At 55.4% G+C, this 14,935-nt stretch overlaps 1 pseudogene; it reads left to right on the top strand.

The window, feature by feature from the left end:
* Nucleotides 1–3,593: 3,593 nt before the first annotated feature.
* Nucleotides 3,594–13,735, top strand: LOC113840783 (scavenger receptor cysteine-rich type 1 protein M130-like; annotated as a pseudogene).
* Nucleotides 13,736–14,935: the final 1,200 nt, after the last annotated feature.

Below are 14,935 nucleotides of genomic sequence, written 5' to 3'. Positions count from 1 at the left end.
TCTAGTCACCTAACTGAAGCAGTTTGGCCTCATGAGGCTGGGCAGGGCTTGAGAGATCCTGTAGCAATCACTTGGTCTTGGAGGAGGCAGAGGAGGTGACATGGATGTGGTCAGGTCACAGGACTCTAGGAGGAGATGGGTGGGGATGCTCTGCTGAGGTCAGCTGATCCTCAGGGTCTCAGGAGGCAGCAGGAGGTCCATGACTGTACAGGTGTGTGTGTCGGGGCACATTCTCAAAGCTTGTTTGACTATTACTTGAACTCCACAGGCTGGAAATACTGTACTGAGCACTTTGGGGATCTTTCCAGCTCAGAGTAAGGTAAGCACATGCCATGAGCCAAGCTGGAATACCTCTGAGGAGTCCCTTTGGTCCTGGAATCACCAGCGTGTGTGTCACCCAATGTGTCCTGTCAGGAAACGTGTGGGTGTGCAGAGCTGGGCCATGATAGTGTGGTCCCTGTTGCTCTGGGATGTGTGTGTCAGGACAGTGTGTCAGGGCCGTGCTGTCAGGACAGGAGCCTCAGGATGGGGACAGAGGGACTCCTGTCCCCTTGGGTGCTGTGGCTGTTCCTCTGGGTGCAGCCATGCAGAGGTAAGTGCCAGCTTCTCTGTTCCATAGCCTGGGGCCAGTGGGCAGCAGTGGGTTCATTGGGATCCCTCTGGGAGTGGGGTTGCTTTGCAGGTACCACTGAAATGAAGGGTAGAATGTTCTGAGTCCCTCAGCCTGTTTCTTTCTGGATGGGAGAGTGTAATCCATTTCCACAGCTCCCATGTTTTTGGCAGCCCATGTCCAGTTGCATTTCTAGACACCTTGTCCTCAGGTACCCTTTTGGGACCCCTTGTTCCCCAGCACCAAACCTCTGGAGCTGGAGGAGGCCCAGGTGCTGACAGCCAATGCCTGGGGTGTCCTGGAGATGTTGCGTGCTGCTCCCTGCCCCTGCGTTATGGGTAAACCCTGATCCTAGGAGGGGAGGTTGTACCCCCAGACAAAAGGTGACTGGGGTTTCTGCACCAAAGGTGGCAGAGAGGTATCCTTCCTGGGAGGCCTGGCCAAGGTTAGAAGCTGGGCTGACAGCAGGAATGAGGAGAGAACACAGGTTGGGGGGTACCTTGAGATTGACTCGGTGCCCCCTGTACAGACTGGGAGCCCTAGGTGTTTCGGTGCATTTTGGAGGAGCCTGGGGCAGGTGGGCCAGGGGAAAGTATTGGTCAAGGAACATGGGGCTGTTCAAGGGGTGCTGGACTGGGGAGGAACAGGAGCCTTGTGCAGGGCTGGGGGAGGTATGCAAGTGGGCATGGGCAGGGGCAGGGAGCCACTGGGGCAGGAGAAGGTGCTGAGGGCTGTGGGGCAGCAGATGGCTGAGGAGGACTGGAGCTGGGCACTCCCAGCCCAGCGCAGCGCATGGGGACATCCCACTGCCCCAGGGACAGCCCATGGGAGCAGGACTCCCACCCTGGGCTCTGTGACTGTGCCTGATCCAGGGACAATCTGAGACCCTCACTGTGGGGCTCAAAGCTCTCCTGACCGTTCCCCTGTTGATGTTTGAAGGGGCTGCGGAGGTGAGGCTGGCGGATGGCGGCAGTCGCTGTGCTGGAAGAGTGGAGGTGAAACAACAGGGCCAGTGGGGGACCGTGTGTGGTGTTTTGTGGGACAAGAATGATGCTGCAGTGGTTTGCAAGCACCTGGGCTGTGGGGGTGCTCTTGGAGCTCCTCAGTATGGACACTTTGGGCCAGGATCTGGGCCCATTTGGATGATTGCTGTTGATTGTCGTGGCACCGAGTCTGCCCTGTCTGACTGCCCTCACAGAGGACGCAATGAATCCTACTGTTCTAACAGTTCGGATGCTGGAGTGATATGTTCAGGTAATCGCTCAGCCTATTCCCCACATTTTGGGGATGGGACAGGTGAAAAGGGTAACGGCTTACAGGTCAGGGCACTGATAAGCTTGGTCTGTCACTGTTGTTGTCCCACATCCCAAGGAAAAGCCCAGTGGAGCCCAGCCAAGATACCCAAACCCGGACCTGTCCTTGAGCTGGAGCAGTCAACCCTGGGGAGGTGCCCGGGGCTGGGAGAGGAAAGCCCACACCCTTCCCCACTGTGCTGCCTGGTTCCCATCTTTCTCCTCCATTCACCCAGACCCTGTCTGGCAGGCTGGTCCCTATGCCAGGGGAATCTAGAGCAGCTCCCCCAGCCACCAGCTGCCTCGGGGAAGGGCGTGCAATGGCCCAGGACTTTTGAGTTGTACCCCCAGCAGCCAAGAGAACCTCAGCCAAAGCAGAGGGGCTGCTCAGAGGGCAGGAGCACTGGGCTTGGGCAGAGGAGCAGGGTGGAAAGTGGCACCTTGTTCCTGTCCCGGGGTCACCCCATGAGAGCCAGCCCCTGGAGACATGGCCCCTCCAGGCCTTGCTGACCCACTGCTCAGCCTCTCCTGCCTGCCCTGTGCCCCAGGGGCTGTGCCAGCACCTCCTGGCTCTCCTCTCTGCCTGCCCTCACACCAGGAGCTCGTGTCAGCCCAGGGCTGCTCTCTGCCTGCTTTTCGGACCCATGCATGTTAGGTGGCTGGGGACGTGCATGCCCAGCACCGCACTGTCCTGACCGGAGGACCCCCCCTTTGCGGAGGATCCCCCGATGTGCCCCATCTAGCAGGAGCTCCCCAAGAGCCCCAGCATTCGCTGGGAACAGGGGGGCTTTTTGGCAAATTCAAGGATTTCTTCTAACTGGCCTGAGCCTTGTGGGGCAGAGCAGGCTGAAGTAGCCCCGAGTTCCTGGGCCTGTTTCCCTGGGCCCACGTGCTGTGGGTGCTGCACTGCTGGGTCTGGGGCCGGGCAGCCCAGGGACTCCGGGCAACAGCAGTTTGTCTGAGCAGTGCCTGCGGCTGGGGGCTTGGAAAAGAGGACATGGGTGCTGGGCTGGTTTCTGAGGAGCAGCAGGGGGGCCCTGACCTCTTTGTGCCATCAACACCTTCTGAGAGTTGCTAGGATGGCCGTGGGGCTCTACATGTAGTCACCTTAGGGATGAGGTGGGAGGTGGGCATGGAAGTGCCAGAGGGCTCTGGGAACTCACAGGTCTCCTTGGTTGCTCCAGGATTTGTGCGGCTGGTCAGAGGGGACAGCCCCTGCTCAGGAAGTGTGGAGGTCTACGACAGGGACCAGTGGAAAGCTGTCTGTCACGCCCACTTTGGTGCCAAAGCTGCCGAGGTGGTGTGCAGGGAGCTGCAGTGTGGCACAGCCCTGTCTGTCCATGGGGCAGCTCAGCTGGGAGAAGGGGCCGGTCCTGTCTGGGACAGAGAGCTGCAGTGTGTGGGGAATGAATCCGTCCTCTCCTTCTGCCCCACGGGGGCCCCCAAGGACAAGGCCTGCACCCACAGCAATGGCACTCATGTCACCTGCACACGTAAGGACTTGGGGTGGGATGGTGCCAACGGGGGCTGTGGTGGGGGCAGGAGAGCAGGGTGGGAAATGGGCTGTGCTGGCTGGGGGACAGGTGGGTTGGGGTGGTGGTCTGCAGCCCTAAAATAAGAGTGCTGCAGGAGGAGAAAGGCACGCTGTCCCTTTGGCCTCTCCTGCAGCTCCTGTGGGAGCAAGAGCACAAATGTGGCCTCTCTCACCCTCCTTTGTCCTTGAGTACACAGGGTTCAGGCTGGTGAATGGCAGCACAGCGTGTGAGGGCAGGGTGGAGGTCAACATGCTGGGGACATGGGGGACCCTCTGTGCCTCCCGCTGGGACCTCTCGGACGCCCACGTTCTGTGTCGGCACCTCGGCTGTGGCTTTGCTGAGTCCATTCCTGGAGGAGGGCATTTTGGGAGAGGAACCGGCCCCGTCTGGAGAGACTCGTTCCACTGTGACGGGACTGAAGCCCACCTGGGGCAGTGCCCGGTGACTGCCCTGGGGGCCTCGCCGTGCTTCCAGGAGAACGCTGCTGCTGTCATTTGCTCAGGTGAGTGCTGGGCAGTGCTGCAAAGTCCATTTGCCCTGGTGTGTGACAAGGCCATCCACAGCTTTGGACCCCATGGCAGTGCCTTGCTGAATTTTTCCTCTCACCAGGCCTAACTCACCCCATGCCCCTGCGGTTGGTGGGCGGAGGGAGCCGGTGCGATGGGCTCGTGGAGGTCTTCCAGCACGGGACGTGGGGCAGAGTCCTGGATGAGCAGTGGGACATGCAGGAGGCCAGCGTGGTGTGTCGGCAGCTGCAGTGCGGAGAGGCAGAGGCAGCCTACACCCCCGTGAGGGCTGAGCGAGGACGAGGACCTGTGGGTCTGTGTGGGGTGCGGTGTGCAGGGCACGAGGCTGACCTGAGCCTCTGCAACACCTCCCTGCCTCAGAGCATGCCAACAGAAGGGATCATGGAGGACGCGGGGGTTGTGTGCCAGGGTGAGTGGTGCTGCATGTCCCCCGTCTGTGGGGCTGGGAAGGAAGCCAGCCCCTTGATAGCTGGGGTTCTCCCCGCTGCAGGGAGCCGGCGGGTGCGGCTGGTGGACGGGGCTGGGCGCTGTGCCGGGAGAGTGGAGATCTACTACCAGGGGCGCTGGGGCACCGTCTGCGACAACGCCTGGGACCTGGCTGACGCCGCCGTCGTTTGCCGCCAGCTGGGCTGCGGAGGGGCCCTGGAGGCAGCCGGCTCTGCTCGGTTTGGGGAGGGCTCCGGGCAGATCTGGCTGGATGGCGTCAACTGCTCCGGGGCTGAAGCTGCTCTCTGGGACTGCCCTGCCGAGGCCTGGGGGCAGCACGACTGCGGGCACAAGGAGGACGTGGGAGTCAACTGCTCAGGTCTGTGTTTGGAGTGTGTTTCTGGGAACTGGGGACAGTGAGGCCAGGGTGAGGGTAGAGCCAGGTAGGGCCAAGGCCATCAGTGGCTGACATCCAAGGACGTCCCTGGGGCCTTTACTCCTTCCAGAGTTCATGGCCCTGAGGCTGGAGAACAGCGACGGCTGCTCCGGGCGCCTGCAGGTTTTCTACAACGGGACGTGGGGCAGCGTTTGCTCCAACTCCATGACCACCGAGACGGTGTCACTGGTGTGCAAGGAGCTGGGCTGCGGGAATGAAGGGGAACTGAAAACAGATTCTAGCTATGCCGAGCTGTCTGGCACGGCGTGGCTGGATCGCGTGGAGTGTGGGAAGAGCAACAGCTCCTTCTGGCAGTGTCCCTCTGCTTCCTGGGATCCGCAGTCCTGTAATGACAGCTGAGAAGAGACCCACATCATCTGCAATGGTAAATCTGAGCCATCAAGGCACCAGGTCCTGCTTACCACTGGGTATGGTGAAATGCAGAGAAGGAACCCAGAGGGGCTTTGACTTCCTGCATTAGACCCTGTTGCTGCTGGTGGTACAAAGGTGACTTCAGCTCTCAGAGCCACCCATGTTCACCAGCAGCAGTCAACAGCTTGGCTGCCCTTTGCCCCTGTGAGAGGCAGAGACATCTCCAGGAGAGGTCTCATAGGAGACCATGTGGGCATGGGCAGCAGTTTGCACTCTATGAACAGCCTCCTGCTGCTCTGTGAATCAGGGACCCTGTGGGGATGCCTACTCAGTTCCTGCCCACAGTGATGTGTGTGTCCCCTGAACAAACAAACAAACAGGGTGCTTCTGCTGCCCTGATCCAGGCAGCAGGAGCAAGTGTGAGCAGAGGTCAGCTCTGCTCTCTTTTGCACGACCCCTAGAGCAGCCCTTTTCAGCCCAACTTCTCTTTCCTTTGGGACATGGACAGAAAGGCCGCAGGTGGCTGCATGCCCCAACTCCACCAGCTGCACAGGTAGGGAGCTGCCCCTGCACGTGCCCCCCTCACCTGGCAGGGCTGTCCCAGCTCTCCTGGTGCCATGGGACATCGCTGCCTCCCCAGACAGGGAGAAGATCCGCGCTGTGGGAGGCAAGGACGGCTGCTCGGGCAGAGTGGAGATCTGGCACCGCGGCACCTGGGGGACGCTGTGTGACAATGCCTGGGACATGCGGGATGCCGAGGTGGCGTGCAGGCAGCTGGGCTGCGGCTCTGCGGTCTACGCCCTGGGCCAGGCTGCTGCTGGAGAGGGGACGGGCCCCATGTGGCTGATGGAGTGCAGGGGGACGGAGCTGTCTCTGCAGGACTGCTGGGCCCAGCCAGGGGACAGCGGTGCCTGCCAGCATAAGGCAGATGCGGCTGTGCATTGCTCAGGTGAGCAGTGGGGCTGGGAGACATGGCTGGGGGCTTGGCAAGGAGCTGGCTTGGGCATCTGCTCTGCTATATCCTGGCATGGCCCCAGTGCAGGCCCAAGCAAGGGTGTTCCTGCAGAGTGGGGGGCTGGTTGTGGGTGGGGAGCAGCCTCTGTGGGGCTGGATGTGCCAGCACATCCCCTGGGCTGCCTGCACTGTCCTTTGAGCAGCACAGAGCAGTGGTGCTGGGCCCTGTCCCTGCCACCTTGCTCAGCCCCACAGAAGGGACAATTCAGGTGGCAAATTTTGGGGTCATTTGCCAGGGAGGCTGCCTGGTGCCACAGCCCCAGCCTCTCAGCCCAGCTATCCTTCTGCTCCCCTGCAGCTGCACCCAGGACAGCAACATCCCCCCCACAAGCAGGTAAGCTGTCCTTCTCCTGGGGCTGGGTCTGTCCATATTCACGCTGTGACAGACAGCCAGGGGAAGGGGCTTCTTGTTGGGCTGTGAGACTCCCAGGAAATCAAGGGAGCTAGGAGAAGTCTGTGATGGACCCAGCAGGGTGGGACCTGCCCCATCACCCAGCCCTGTCCCTCCCAGCCCCTGCTGCCTTGTGTGGTCAGGAGTGGCATGTCCTGGCCCCAGCCTCTCCCTTGTCTGATGCTGCCCCTGCCATGTTCCTGCCCTTGCAGATCCCCCACAGGGCCGTCCGACCACCAGCAGTGAGAGACTCTCGGTGCCTGTCGTCATCTGCATCATCCTGGGGGCCCTCCTCTGCCTGCTCCTGGCCCTCCTGGCTGGGCAGGTGCGAAGCGCCAGGGCTCAGCGCAGAGGTGGGTCCTTCCCCAGTGGTCCTGGGGGGGAGAAGCCTCCTGGCAGGGCTGGGGGTTTTGGTGTCCTGGAGCACTAAAAGAGAGCCGTGTGCTGCCCCATGTGCTGCCCCACTGAGTGACAAACCATGGGGCACCAGCAGAAAGAGATGGAGAGAGCCCAGAGCCTGAGGCATCAGTTCTGGGGTGAGAAGAGAAATGTGAGAGCTGGGCTGGGTGAGAAGGGGAGGATGCACTGCTGGCAGTGCTCTGGGCAGCACTGGCAGGAGGAGCATGGGGCAGCAGGGTCTATCACCGTTGTGTCAGCCACCCCCCAACAGGGCACGGGCTGTGTTATTGATGTGTGGGGCAGAGATGGAGCAGCTCCATGGGGAGGAGAAATGTGGGAATTGGTTCAGGGTCTGCACTGGGACTTGAGCCAGGGACCAAAGGGGCACAAGGGCTGTCTCCAAAGGGATGGTGTGAGGCTGACTCTGTCCCAGACCATCTCCATGGGGATGCTGCCCTCCCTGGGGTTGTGGCCTCAGTGCCAACACAACACAGTGGGGCTGTGCTGTGGGGACAGCCCTGTGCTGGCCTAGGGAATTTGGCTGAGGGAGCCCAGTGGGTTCCTGTCCCTCTCTGCCCATTCCCAGATCAGCCCTGCCTCTGTCCTCAGGCTCTGGGAGAGCTGGGGAGCCCTTCCCTGAGGCCGTGTACGAGGAGATCGCTTACAGCCTGGCGTGGGAGAAGCGGCCGAGGTTCAGTCTCTCAGGTGGGTGTATGCTCCTGAAGGGGCACTTTCTCTCTGCCTCAGACCAGGGCTGTGTCCTGCAGCTCCTGCCCATGGTCCCTGAAATGGTTGGGCCATGGCGTCTGTGGGAGAGCATCCAGGTATTGGCCCCCACAAAGGAGCTTCCTCCGCACCAGCTCTGCCCATCCCAGAGGGGACAGCCCCTCTCTGCTGGGCCCTGCACCCTGGGGACATCCAAGGGCTGAGTTAAGTGGCTGTTCCAGGGCAACTCTGGGAGCCCCTATGAGATGGGCTCATCCTAGGGTAGCAGGGGTGGTCTCCTTCCCACTCTATCCCAGCTCTGTGGGTGCCCATCCCCAGCAGTGCTGACTACCAATCAGGGCAGCAGGGATCATCCCATAGCACCCACTGCAGCTCTCTGCAGGCTCCTTTTCAGAGGGGTCCCTGACCCAGCTGCAGCCCTACCCCAGGCACATGAGCAGGAGGATGGGCTGGGGCCAGCTGCAGGGATAGAAGGGGAGGGAGAGGAAGGGCTCCATCTCTCCTCCCTGCAGACAGACAGACAGCAGTGCCACTGAGTGCCACTTTCAGAGCTGGAGGGACGAGGGCTCTGCTTTGGCCCTGACACCAGCAGCATGTCAGCGCTGTGTCCCCATACACCCTCCCATCCTCTGCTCTGCACGACAAAACACAGCATTCCACCAGCTACTAGGAAGAAAATTAATTCTGTGCTAACTGAAACCAGGACAGTTATGTTTTGGCTTAGGATGAGAATAATGCTGATAACATCTCGATGTTTTAATTGTTGCAGAGTAGTGCTTATACTAAGCCAAGGACATCTCAGCTTCTTGCTCTGTCCTGCCAACAGGCAGGCTGGGGGTGCAGCAAGAGCTGGGAGGGGACAGACCCAGGACAGCTGACCCAAAGTGGCCAAAGGGGTATTCCATACCATCTGACGTCATGCTAAACAATATATAGGGGTGGCTAGCCAGGGGAGGGAGCCGGACTGCTCGGGGTTAGGCTGGGCATTGGTCAGCAGGTGGTGAGCAATTGCATTGTGCATCACTTGTTTGTACACATTATTACTAGTAGTACTATTATCATCATTGTTATTATTATTATTATTGTTATTATTACTTTTCCTGTCTTATTAAACTGTCTTTATCTCAACTCATGGTCTTCACTTTCCGTTTCTCTCCCCCATCCCAGAGAGGGAAGGGGGAGGGTGAGCGAACAGCTGCGTGGTGTTTAGCTGCTGGCCGGGTTAAACCACGACAATGGGTCCGGATGGGATTCATCCCAGAGTGCTCAGAGAGCTGGCTGACATTATCACAGGGCCTCTCTCAATTATTATAAGAGTCTTGGGAACATGGAGAGGTCCCAGTTGGCAAATGTCGTGCCAGTTTCAAGAAGGACAAGAAAGAAGACCCTGGTAACTACAGGCCTGTTAGTCTCATGTCAGTGCCTGGTAAAAGGATGGAGAAGATTGTTCTGGTAGCTATTGAAGTGTGCTTGGGGGACAATGCAGTCATTGGTCCCAGTCAACATGGGTTCGTGAGAGGTAGGTCCTGTTTGACAAAATTGATTTCCTTTTATGATAAGATCACCCATCTAATTGATCAAGGGAAACCAGCTGATGTGATCTTTTTGGATTTCAGTAAAGCTTTTGTCACAGTTTCACATATGATCCTACTGGACAAAATGTCCAGCATATAGCTGGACAAAAATATCATACCTTGGGTGAATAACTGGCTGATGGGTAGGACTCAAAGAGTTGTGGTAAGTGGCTCCGCATCAGGTTGGCAGCCAGTCACCAGTGGGGTCCCTCAAGGCTTCGTTTTAGGGCCAGTTCAATTAAATGTTTGTATAAACAATTTGGATGTAGGACTAGAAGGTGTTTATAGCTAATTTGACTATGATACTAAACTGGGAGGAGTTGTTGACTCTGTTGAGGGTGAAAATGCCTTGCAGAGAGATCTGGACAGATTAGAGAGTTGGGTGATCACCAACTGCATGAAGTTTAAGAAGACCAAGTGCTGGGTCCTGCTGGTCACTAAAGAGAATAGATCAGCACCTGCCCCTCCACTCCCCCTCATGAGGAAGCTGTAGACTGTGATGGGGTCTCCCGTCAGCCTCTTCTTTCCCAGGCTGAACAGTCCAAGTGACCTCTTCCGCTCCTCATACATCTTCCCCTCTAGGTCCTTCACCTTCTTCATTGCCCTCCTCTGGACACTCTTCTATAGTTTCATGTCCTTTTTGTACTGTGGTGCCCAGAACTGCACACAGTATTCGAGGCGAGGCCACACCAGCGCAGAGTAGAGCAGGACAGTCACTTCCCTCAACCAACTAGCAAAGCTATGCTTGATGCACCCCAGGATATGGTTGGTTCTCCTGCCTGCCAGGGCACACTACTGGCTCATATTCAGCTTGCTGTCAACCACAACCCCCAGATCTCTCTCTGTGGGGCTGCTCTCCAGCGTCTAGTGCCCCAGTCTGTAAGCATAGCCAGGGTTGCCCCATCCCAGCTACAGGACCCAGCACTTGCTCTTTTAAAACTTCATGCAGTTGGTGATTGCCCAGCTCTCCAATCTATCTCTGCAAGGCTTTTCCACCTTCAATGGAGTCAACAACTCCTCCAAGTTTAGTATCATCAGCAAATTAGCTCAAAACACCTTCTAGTCCTACATCCACATTGTTTATAAAAACATTTGGGTAGACCCATGTGGAGCTAGGAGTTGGACTCAATGATCATTATGTGTCCCTTCCAACTTGGGATATTCTATGATTCTATAGTAATATTCATAGTTATGAACATAAATATACATAACTATGGGCATATATATAGGAAAAAAAAAAATCCCTGATTAATTTCTGGCAATTTCCAAATGCCTCTTGAACACTGACAGGCATGGGGCATCAGCCAGGTATATAGGGAGCCTATTCCACATTTAACCACCCTCACAGTACAAATTTTTTTCCTGATGTCCCATCTGAACATCCTCTTGCACAGCTTTGTGCCATTCCCATACCTTCTGTGGTCAGTTACCAAGGAGAAAAGGTCATCACCTCCCTCAGCACTTCCCCCACTCAGGAAGATGTTGAGGACAATGAGGTCACCCCTCAGCCTTCTTTTCTCCAGACTAGACAACCCAAGTGTCTTCAACCTCTTCTCATACCCTTTAACCAGCATTCCCCCTTTTCTATTGGTTTCCAGACCAACAAGTCCCTGATCAGATAATCTCACTGGAATAAATATTTTCTCTCTCTCCCGTGCTACCTTCAGTCAGTGTGATTGACCAGGTCTGGTTCCCTCACTGCCTCCTTTATCAATTGTCAGTCAGGTTTGTGTCCTCAGATGTTTTGTGGTTTATCCCCAGCTGTTAGTGAAGTACAATGCAGCCACTGTCTTCCTGACTCTCCTTAACAGAACCGGGGGAGAAAAATAGGAGAAAGATAGGGATAGAATCTTTATCAGGGATTGTAGCTCTAGGAAAGGGGTAATCCCTTTAAACTACAAGACAGTACATTTACATTAAATCTAAAGAAGAAAATCTTCACTGGGAGGTTGGTGAGGGACTGGAACAGGTTGCCGAGAGAAGTGTTGGATGCCCCCTCCCTGATAGTGTCCAGGGCCAGGATGGATGGGACCTTGAGCAACACTAGTAGGATTTGTTCCTGCCCATGGCAGGGGGGACTGGAACTTGATGGTCTTTGAGGTCCCTTTAACCCAAAGCATTGTATGTTTCTATGACTCTGTGGGCTGACAAGTGGTTTTGTAGCATATGTAGACAGAGAGATTTGAGTTTCTGCAGAAAAGTCATGTCATCTCTTCCCCCACACACACTCCACAGCATCCCACCAATATCTACAAGTGCTTGGAAGAGGTGGTATTCACCCTGCCTTTCACGTTGAGGGTGTCTGATCACATAATGGGACAAGAATAGATGATTCTCTTGCCAACAACTTCTATGGAATTAGGAGCAAAGACAGCACTGGAAATAAGTCCCGATCAAAACTTTAGAGAAGTGATTGTATCCCAAAAGACTGCTTGAGTATGATTCAAAGTTGATTTCCCTGGAGTCCCAGGGACTTGTCAAGAGCTCCCTGTTCTGATTGTCAAGAGCTCCCAGTGCTGATGAGCTGGGACAGGCTCCTGGGCCCAAGGGGAGCTCCTGGCAAGTGGGCAGTGAGACAGAGACAGCTCTGCCCAGGAGCAGCTCCTCTGCACAGATCAACAAAGCTGGGGGCACTGCCTGCAGGGGACAAGGGTGGCTGAGAGAAGGGAGGGAGATGTTAAAGGCAGTGTGGAGGGGGGATGCTGAGAGCTCACTGCAGGAGAAATCTTCACAACCCTGAACAGAGTAAGTCTGTGGCTACAGGGCAACGCAGCTGTTGTTTCTGGTGCCATCTCCAGATTTGCTGGCAAATCCCACAGCCTTTGGGATCTTTCAGGAGGACTCAGGACTCAGGAGGAGCTTTTTGGATAAGAGGAGAATGACAAGTTCCAGAGCAGGGATTACCTTCCAAAGCTGTCAGAGGGACAAAACATGAGGTTTCCTTCTTGTGGGGCAGCTGCAAGTTGTGCAGCCGGGCGTTTAGACAGGGGTGGTCAGGGCTGTGGTGCAGAGCAGGGTCCCTGCTGTGCCCCAGGGAATGTGTGCCGGGGCAGGGCCTCTGCTGCCTGCCAGGCTCAGCACTCAGCCTGCCTGGGCAGCTGCCCAGGACATTGCGGGGAGAAGCTGTGGGAGGAAGGAGGCCACCCAGAAGGGTAAGGGGGAGTCTTTCTGCTTCCCAGAGCCTGCTACCTGGGGCAGGTATCTGTCTCAGAGACCACCACCAGTCCCTGGTGGTCTTTATCATGTACCTACAGGGCAGTACTGACCCTTCCAGAGAGTGAAGTTGACTAACCTGGTCTCTTAGGCATTCTTAGGCAACCAAATCCAAAGCTCCAGGCAGAAGCATGTATTCTTCCCTGGAAAAGGCAGTGTGTCTTGTTGAGGATGTTTCAATGAGGTATGGCTTAGGTTTTGCTCAGAAAACACTATCTAACTTGCCTCTTTAAATTCCTCCATAAATAGGCTGCTATGCCCAGAAGCAGCAAATGTCCAACAGCAGCTTCCCCACAGAGTTCCTCCTCCTGCCATTCGCAGACACACACCAGCTGCAGCTCCTGCACTTCGGGCTCTTCCTGGGCATCTACCTTGCTGCCCTCCTGGGCAACGGCCTCATCCTCACAGCCATAGCCTGCGACCACCGCCTCCACACACCCATGTACTTCTTCCTCCTCAACCTCGCCCTCATCGACTTGGGATCCATCTCTACCACTGTTCCCAAAGCTATGGCCAATTCCCTGTGGGACACCACAGCCATTTCCTTCTTCGGTTGTGCTACCCAGGTCTTTATGTTTGTCACATTTGTCACAGCAGAGTTTTCTCTTCTCACCATCATGGGCTATGATCGCTACGTTGCCATCTGCAAACCCCTGCACTATGGGACAATAATGGACAGCAGAACTTGTGTCAACATGGCAGCAAGTACCTGGGGCTGTACTTTTCTCTATGCTGTGCTGCACACTGCCAATACCTTTTCCCTTCCCCTCTGCCAAGGCAATGCCCTGGACCAGTTCTTCTGTGAAATTCCCCAGATCCTCAAGCTCTCCTGCACTGATGCCTATATCAAAGAGGCTAGGCTTATTGTGGTTAGTGCCTCTTTATTATTTGTGTGTTTTGTCTTCCTTGTGCTGTCCTATGTGCAGATCTTCAGGGTTGTGATGAGGATCCCCTCACAGCAGGGCCGACATAAAGCTTTTTCCACATGCCTCCCTCACCTGGCCGTAGTCTCCCTTTTCACCAGCACTGCCATATTTGCCTACCTGAAGCCCCCCTCCATGTCCTCCTCCTCACTGAATCTTTTGCTGGCTGTTCTGTATTCGGTGGTGAGTCCAACAGTGAACCCCCTTATCTACAGAATGAGGAACCAGGAGCTGAAAGATGCGGTGTGGAAAGTGATGAATGAGTGTTTTTCAGAAGGAATAAACTGCCTGTCTTAGAATCATAGAAACATAGAAACACAGAAACATAGAAACATAGAACTGCCTGGTTTAGAAGGGACCTCAAAGATCATCTAGTTCCAACCCCCCTGCCATGGGCATGTATGCCACCCACTAGATCAAGTTTGCCAGGGCCCCATCCACCCAGGCCTTTTAGAGCTCCAAGGATGGGGCATCCACAAGTTCTGTAGGCAACCTCTTACAGTGCCTCACCACCCTCTGAGTGAAGAATTTCCTTCTAACCTCTAATCAAAATCTCTGCTCTTTTAGTTTAAAACCATTCCCCCTTGTCCTGTCATTATTTGACTGAGCAAAGAGTTGTTCTCCATCTTTTATTATGCCCCCTTTAATTACTGAGAAGATGCCATCATCACAGACAGCCCCTCGTAACCACCGTTCCCTGCACTGGGCTTTTGCCCCAGCTCAGACAGGTGGTTTGTAGGCAATGAATTCACCCTAATGCCTTCTCTTCTGCAGGCTGAACCACCCCAACTCTCTCTGCCTTCCTTCATAGGAGAGGTGCTCCAGCTCCTTGATCATCTTTGTGGACCTGTTTTAATAGATCAACATCCGTCTTGTGCTGGGGCACCAAACCTGATTTCAGTACTCCAAGTAGGGCCTCACAATAACAGAGTAGAGGGGAACAATCACCTCCCTCAACCTGCTAGCCACTCATCCTTTGATGAATCCTAGGATGCAGCTTGCCTTCTGGGATGCAAACACACACTGATGGCTCATGTTGAACAGTTCATGTCCACCAGAACAAGAATCTCCTCTGCAGAGCTGCATATCATTCATAATGTAACTCATTAAAGGCCCAGATGCAGGTTTGTTTTTTATTTTGTTTGAGTATAATTTCTTCTTTATATTACTTGTGAAATTATTGTCCACAAAGAAATGTCTTTGTTCATATTCTTTCATTTAAGTATCTACATGTCCCATGTGACTCCCGGACTTGGTGTAAACAAGGAGGCAGGCTCTCTGTGTATTTAAATAAAAAAAAAAACGACCCTGCAGTGATATGCTTGCCCGAGATCCTCCCTCAGAGACCTGCAGTGAAGCTGCAGGGGCACTTGGCTGTGTACAGGGGTGGAGGGAAGAAGTGTCCTGGCACAGCAGCACTGTCAAGGAGCTCCAGAGCTTTGTCTTTCCCAAGCTGCTCTCCCTTTCACCTTGTACTCTCCTACAGAGCCCTTGTGT

This window comes from Anas platyrhynchos, chromosome 32 (genome assembly GCF_047663525.1).
Source record: "Anas platyrhynchos isolate ZD024472 breed Pekin duck chromosome 32, IASCAAS_PekinDuck_T2T, whole genome shotgun sequence".
Lineage (NCBI taxonomy): Eukaryota > Metazoa > Chordata > Aves > Anseriformes > Anatidae > Anas > Anas platyrhynchos.
The sequence above is the reverse complement of the archived record's forward strand: the minus strand, read 5'-3'. Positions and strand labels throughout refer to the sequence as shown.